The sequence below is a fragment of the Oncorhynchus mykiss genome, chromosome 12 (genome assembly GCF_057628025.1).
Source record: "Oncorhynchus mykiss isolate SJ-2025 chromosome 12, ASM5762802v1, whole genome shotgun sequence".
Taxonomy (NCBI): domain Eukaryota; kingdom Metazoa; phylum Chordata; class Actinopteri; order Salmoniformes; family Salmonidae; genus Oncorhynchus; species Oncorhynchus mykiss.
In genome coordinates, this window is record NC_143033.1 from 83,072,094 (window position 1) to 83,079,363 (window position 7,270).

General features: G+C 48.2%; 1 protein-coding gene across 2 annotated transcripts in view; it reads right to left on the reverse strand.

The window, feature by feature from the left end:
* Positions 1-1,899, reverse strand: part of LOC110538550 (glutamate receptor ionotropic, NMDA 2C) — an 80,326-nt gene extending 78,427 nt beyond the window's left edge. The window contains exon 1 of one of the 2 annotated variants that reach the window (XM_090193722.1): positions 546-1,899. The gene's annotated coding sequence lies outside the window, so the exon portion shown is untranslated. The remainder of the gene's footprint in view (positions 1-545) is intronic. The other variant, XM_090193721.1, reaches the window with a different exon arrangement.
* Between the last annotated feature and the right edge of the window lie 5,371 nt (positions 1,900-7,270).

Sequence of the window (7,270 nt, forward strand, 5' to 3'; positions counted from 1 at the left end):
ACTGCCACACGGTCCCACAGCCACAGACACACAGGTACAGTCATACTGCCACACGGTCACACAGCCACAGACACACAGGTACAGTCATACTGCCACACGGTCACACAGCCAACAGCCAGTCCTTTGACGCCTTACACAGGTCCTGTCTAGTACCCACAGTTCACAGTAAACTGTTTATTTAGTTCCAACTTCCAAGCATACATTACATTTCATCTGACTTGAGTGGGAGGAGGATGGGTCTGCTATCTACACCGTCTCTTTACTTTGGAAGAGCAAAACAAACACATATAGCACCTGTGACAAAGCAGCAGCCTCCTCACTTCTGAGATACATTACAATATTGACAGCAGCCTCCTCACTTCTGAGATACATTACAATATTGACAGCAGCCCGTTGCAATCACATTTGTTATATGGAATTATTTCAATCCAGCCGACCCCTCTCTGTCTGGTACAAGCAGGCAGTCTGAGACAGTAAAGTGTGGTGGGTCTGGGTACAGCTCTAGTCTAGTGGCAGGGGAAGGGAAAGGGAAGGTGATCCATTACCTGCGTTGGCAATCCGCATCCAGCCCTGGCTCCCACCGGCTCATTCCGTGTCCGTGGCTTCAGCTGTCCTGCTTCTCTTTTTTCCCTTGTCTCCCTTCCCTCACTCCCCCGCTCCCTTCCTTTCGGCACTTGTTGGAGTCTATTTCAGTAGCAACAGAGGAGCCCGCTGCGACCGTGGCATGGTTTCCAGCACTTTGGCAGAAGGTCACATTATCTCTTGCTGGTAAGGGAGGTGTGTGTGTGTGTGTGTGTGGGGGGGGGGGGGGGGGGGGGTGTAAGGTGTGAGGATAGAAGTTGGAACAGCTAGCCCCAGAGAGGTTTGTTACGGTAACAAGTCCCCGAGCGTTGTGCGAGGTGGGCTGTGTCTGTATGCGAGTATGTGAGTATGTGTGTGCTCAATAGGGCAGAGAGCGTATATATGTACTCATTGTTATGAAGCATACCGAATAGGTGTGTGTGTGTGTGTGTGTGTGTGTGTGTGTGTGTGTGTGCGTGTGTGTGCGTGTGTGTGCGTGTGTGTCTTGGCTGTGTCTTGGCTGGTCTTCAGCAGCCTCTCACCTCTGATAACACATCTAATCTGTATCCACTTCCTGGCCAAGAGAAAATATCTCAGAAGTGGCCCAATAACGCAGTTAGAGCCATAAAAAAACAACCGAAAACAAGTGGTCGACTCAGTGAAATTCTTCACGTCTTCCGACAGTCAAGACTCTGCGCCCGACGCCCTCTTCCTTCTCTCACTGCCCACTGCTGTCTCGCCTAGTTGAAATAAGCAGATGTACTCCATCTTTTTGATGACACACTCATCAACTATATGTCAATTTCTCATCGAATTCATGTCTGCAGGATAACCTGAGCCTCCGGTTGCTCCCCCTGCTCTCCAGCAGCACGCTGGCCCCTCCATTAAGTAAGACACAGTGCTGTCCAGATGCTGGGCTTGGGTCTGCTAGCTCCAACGCCCACAGACAGATGGCCCAGACAGAGGACAGCAGCAGCAGGTCAGCCGGTGAGCTTCCAAATCGCTCTTGATGCGGATCCCTGAAACCTTTAGTGGCCGTGTTCAATGCACTTGTTGTTCCCGTGTGCCCCTTCCTCTTCTTGCACCTGTGTCCCTCCTTCCCCCTGTGTTGCCTGTAGCCTCTTTACTCTGTCCCGTTGTAATCCTGGCTTCTACACTCCATGTCACAGGAAGGGCTTGTGAGTCCTAATCATTATGTAGTAAGGATTTATCCTTTGATTCTCTCTCTCCCTCCCTCTCTCTCTCACTCACTCACTCACTCTCCCTCCCTGCTTACCATTTCTCCACCCCTCCCCTCAGTCTCTCCCTCCCGACTGCTCGGCACTGCCCGATATCTGCAACTCATTTAACGTGACTCCATATCCTGTCTGTCTGTCTGTCTGTCTGTCTGTCTGTCTGTCGCTGTCTGTCTGTCTCTCTCTCTCTCTCTCTAGTCCCACAGTACAATGTATCTTTCTCTCTCAAGTACCCCTTCACACTGATTCATTCATTGAGTTCTGTCTGTCTTTCTGCTGCTAACTCCATCACATCAACAGGTCTAGCATTTAAATGCTCACCTGGAAAACATGGTATGCCTTACCTTCTCTCTACCTCTCCTCTCTCTCCCTCACTTAAACTCTCTCATGTCTCTCCTATGCTTTCTCCCCCTAACTCTATTTTAATTTCTCCCTCTCTTCTCTCTCCTATATATTTATCTGTTCTCTCTCTCTCTCTCTCTCCCTCTCTCTCTCTCTCTCTCTCTCGCTCTCCCCCTCTCTCTCTCTCATGCTCTCTTTCTCTCTCTCTCTTTCTTTCTACCCTCTCTCTCTTTCTCTCTTTCTCTCTCTCTCTCTCAATTAAAATTTTAAATTGAAGGACTTTATTGGCATAGGAAATGTATGTTTACATTGCCAAAGCAAGTGGAATAGATAATAAACAAAAGTGAAATCAACAATAAAAATGAACAGTAAATATTAAACTTTAAAAAGTATTTCTCTCTCTTTCTCTCTCTCTCTCCCCTCTCTCTTTTTTAATTCTCCATTGTGTCTCTGTCTATAATTTTTGTCTCTTTCCCTCTGTGTCGCTCCAAATTTCCGTCTCTCTCTCTCTCTCTCTTTTTGTCTGCCCTCCGTCTGTCCGTTATCTGACACTGAAGTGTACTCCAGTACTTTTGTAGACACTATTGTAAGTGAATGCAAATACTGTAGGTTTTGAGGAAAGGAAACAACGACAACAAAATAAGTAGGGCACCATTCACAATCATCCCTCAGGTATACATCAGTACAGAGTCAACGGCTTATTTACTTTAACTCTCCTTTAGAAGGGACTGATTCCCTCTCTTGTCTCATTTCTGTAACATGGTGATTGATTCAGCTCACTGGGAGTGAATAAGCTACTTGGCTAAGAGCTCCGGAGCAGGAGCCAAATACCCGAATTTGGTGGATTTCCAGATGCTGCCTCGCTATTGAGTCAGCGTCACAATCCTCAGTCTGGACAAGGAGTGAGCTGTGAAGTGAACTTATGCTTACAAGTGTAAGCGTTGTTTACATCATTTGGAGAGACTGCAGTTGATCATCCATCATCTGTTCCCTCTTTCATATACTGTGGCATAGCGACTGTGAATGTGCCAATCTGTGGTAACCATAACAATAGTTATCTCAATTTTAATTGGTTACCAGCGATTCTGATTTACATGTTCTCTCTCATCTCTTATTTATATTGCATTTTTGGCTTGATAAATAGTCCCATGTTTTGACCTGCTTGTCCCAACAAATACTATCATAAAACAGGGAAACTAGCAATTTCGAAGGAAGGAAGAGGCAATCATAAAAGGAGAGCCAAAATGATATTTTGGAGAGAAATACAGTGCTGGATAGAAGATTGAAATTGCTGTGAAAAAAAGTCAGGGATACTTTAAATCATGTTTTGCACTGCGCTTCCTCTCTTCTCAGTAAAGCAGCAATGAAGTGAATCTGTACAGAAGATGTTTGTCTTGCAGTCTGGTTGGTGTTGTGCAGTGATATAAAATCTTGAGTAGCCTGCAAATGATTTGACTACGCCACCACACGCAAGCACACATGCACATGAATACATGCATGCTTACGTACAAAGGAATGAACAGCCTTCATCAGGTGGCCTTTTCATACTGTCATCTCCTCATCATAATATCCACAGAAGCAAGGCATGTGCAATGGGCTTAAAGAGTTTTTGAAGAACGACATGGGATTTTACATCCTATTGCAAAACAACAACCGTTTGAAAACACTCTCCCACTTCTGTTCGAGACAAGGGACTGCCAAACAACACACTAAACTATCTCAGAAAAAGTATTGCTGCAAAAATCTATATTTTTTTCTCTCTAAATGTATCTCACCAAAAATGAATCTTGTTTCCAGGCAGGGGAACAACAGTGGCATTTTATGAGCCTGTCAAGGCAGCGCTGAGCGATGTGTCGCTACTGTGATATGTTCCTCTTTAGCTGTTGGGAGAGGCCTATGGGCTGTGATATGTTCCTCTTTAGCTGTTGGGAGAGGCCCAGGGGCTGTGATATGTTCCTCTTTAGCTGTTGGGAGAGGCCTATGGGCTGTGATATGTTCCTCTTTAGCTGTTGGGAGAGGCCCTGGGGCTGTGATATGTTCCTCTTTAGCTGTTGGGAGAGGCCCAGGGGCTGTGATATGTTCCTCTTTAGCTGTTGGGAGAGGCCCGGGGGCTGTGATATGTTCCTCTTTAGCTGTTGGGAGAGGCCCGGGGGCTGTGATATGTTCCTCTTTAGCTGTTGGGAGAGGCCCAGGGGCTGTGATATGTTCCTCTTTAGCTGTTGGGAGAGGCCCGGAGCCTGTGATATGTTCCTCTTTGGCTGTTGGGAGAGGCCCAGGGGCTGTGATATGTTCCTCTTTAGCTGTTGGGAGAGGCCTATGGGCTGTGATATGTTCCTCTTTAGCTGTTGGGAGAGGCCCGGAGCCTGTGATATGTTCCTCTTTGGCTGTTAGGAGAGGCCCGGGGGCTGTGATATGTTCCTCTTTAGCTGTTGGGAGAGGCCCAGGGGCTGTGATATGTTCCTCTTTAGCTGTTGGGAGAGGCCCGGGGGCTGTGATATGTTCCTCTTTGGCTGTTAGGAGAGGCCCGGGGGCTGTGATATGTTCCTCTTTAGCTGTTGGGAGAGGCCCGGGGGCTGTGATATGTTCCTCTTTAGCTGTTGGGAGAGGCCCGGGGGCTGTGATATGTTCCTCTTTAGCTGTTGGGAGAGGCCCAGGGGCTGTGATATGTTCCTCTTTAGCTGTTGGGAGAGGCCCGGGGGCTGTGATATGTTCCTCTTTAGCTGTTGGGAGAGGCCCGGGGGCTGTGATATGTTCCTCTTTAGCTGTTGGGAGAGGCCCTGGGGCTGTGATATGTTCCTCTTTAGCTGTTGGGAGAGGCCCGGGGGCTGTGATATGTTCCTCTTTAGCTGTTGGGAGAGGCCCGGGGGCTATGATATGTTCCTCTTTAGCTGTTGGGAGAGGCCCAGGGGCTGTGATATGTTCCTCTTTAGCTGTTGGGAGAGGCCCAGGGGCTGTGATATGTTCCTCTTTAGCTGTTGGGAGAGGCCGAGGGGCTGTGATATGTTCCTCTTTAGCTGTTGGGAGAGGCCCAGGGGCTGTGATATGTTCCTCTTTAGCTGTTGGGAGATGCCCAGGGGCTGTGATATGTTCCTCTTTAGCTGTTGGGAGAGGCCCAGGGGCTGTGATATGTTCCTCTTTAGCTGTTGGGAGAGGCCCGGGGGCTGTGATATGTTCCTCTTTAGCTGTTGGGAGAGGCCCAGGGGCTGGATATGTTCCTCTTTAGCTGTTGGGAGAGGCCCAGGGGCTGTGATATGTTCCTCTTTAGCTGTTGGGAGAGGCCCAGGGGTTGTGGCTGTGTGACCCCATCAATTTCCCCATATAATAAATATCTATGGATTCTCTGCTCTTGATCAACAGTTTATAAAGATGGCATTCCCTGATCGATAACTAATCAATAAGGCAAACAGATGGGAGAGATGTAAAGCAAGAGATAAGGAGAGTGTAGGGAACGGCTCTAATGGATGCGTACAGTAGTGTGTCTGCTTCTGAAGGTTGGTACAAACAGTCTTCCTCCCTGTGCCGTTTTGAATAGAAGCATTTGGTAGACCCTCCATGTGGTCTCTGTATTAACGTCATTACAGCTGATGCCTCATATCTCATTGGCTCACGATATTTTCTCCACTCCATTTTACGGACTTACAGTAATTGGGGTATACTTGAGTGCCAGGGTCTTGATGTCATAGTCAGTGTTTCAGCTGCCATCCATCCCTCCTTACATAGCTCCTCAAAACAGCTACCATCCATCCCTCCCTACATAGCTCCTCCCTGAAACAACTACCATCCATCCCTCCCTACATAGCTCCTCCCTCAAACAGCTACCATCCATCCCTTCCTACATAGCTCCTCAAACCAGCTACCATCCATCCCTCCCTACATAGCTCCTCCCTCAAACAACTACCATCCATCCCTCCCTACATAGCTCCTCCCTCAAACAGCTACCATCCATCCCTTCTTACATAGCTCCTCAAAACAGCTACCATCCATCCCTCCCTACATAGCTCCTCAAAACAGCTGCCATCCATCCCTCCCTATATAGCTCCTCAAAACAGCTACCATCCATCCCTTCCTACATAGCTCCCTCAAAACAGCTACCATCCATCCCTTCCTACATAGCTCCCTCAAAACAGCTACCATCCATCCCTCCCTATATAGCTCCTCAAAACAGTTACCATCCATCCCTCCCTACATAGCTCCCTCCATTGTTCCTCACCTTCCTGTGTCATTGGAGCAGTGATTGTAGCTGTTAGTTCATCACCAGGGGCTGAGTGGCGATGCTGAGGATTAGATGTGGAACAGGTGGGCCTGGGCGTATCTGGGCTTGTCTGGTCACACATGTCAGGGGCAGGAGCAGTGGGAAAGGGAGGCATATGCACTCTCTCCATGACCTGTCTGTCCTGCTTCAACAGGCAATATAGCTACCATCCATCCTTCCCTACATAGCTCCTCAAAACAGCTACCATCCATCCCTCCCTACACAGCTCCTCAAAACAGCTACCATCCACCCCTTCATACACAGCTCCTCAAAACAGCTACCATCCATCTCTTCATACACAGCTCCTCAAAACAGCTACCATCCATCTCTTCATACACAGCTCCTCAAAACAGCTACCATCCATCTCTTCATACATAGCTCCTCAAAACAGCTACCACCCATCCCTCCCTACATAGCTCCTCAAAACAGCTACCATCCATCCCTTCCTACATAGCTCCCTCAAAACAGCTACCATCCATTCTTCCCTATACAGCTCCTCAAAACAGCTACCATCCATCCCTTCCTACATAGCTCGCTCAAAACAGCTACCATCCATCCCTTCCTACCTAGCTCCCTCAAAACAGCTACCATTCATCCCTTCCTACATAGCTCCTCAAAACAGCTACCATCCATCCCTTCCTACCTAGCTCCCTCAAAACAGCTACCATGCATCCCTTTCTACATAGCTCCTCAAAACAGCTACCATCCATCCCTCCCTACATAGCTCCTCAAACAGCTACCATCCATCCATCCCTCCCTACATAGCTCCCTCCATTGTTCCTCACATTCCTGTGTCATTGGATCAGTGATTGTAGCTGTTAGTTCATCACCAGGGGCTGAGTGGCGATGCTGAGGATTAGATGTGGAACAGGTGGGCCTG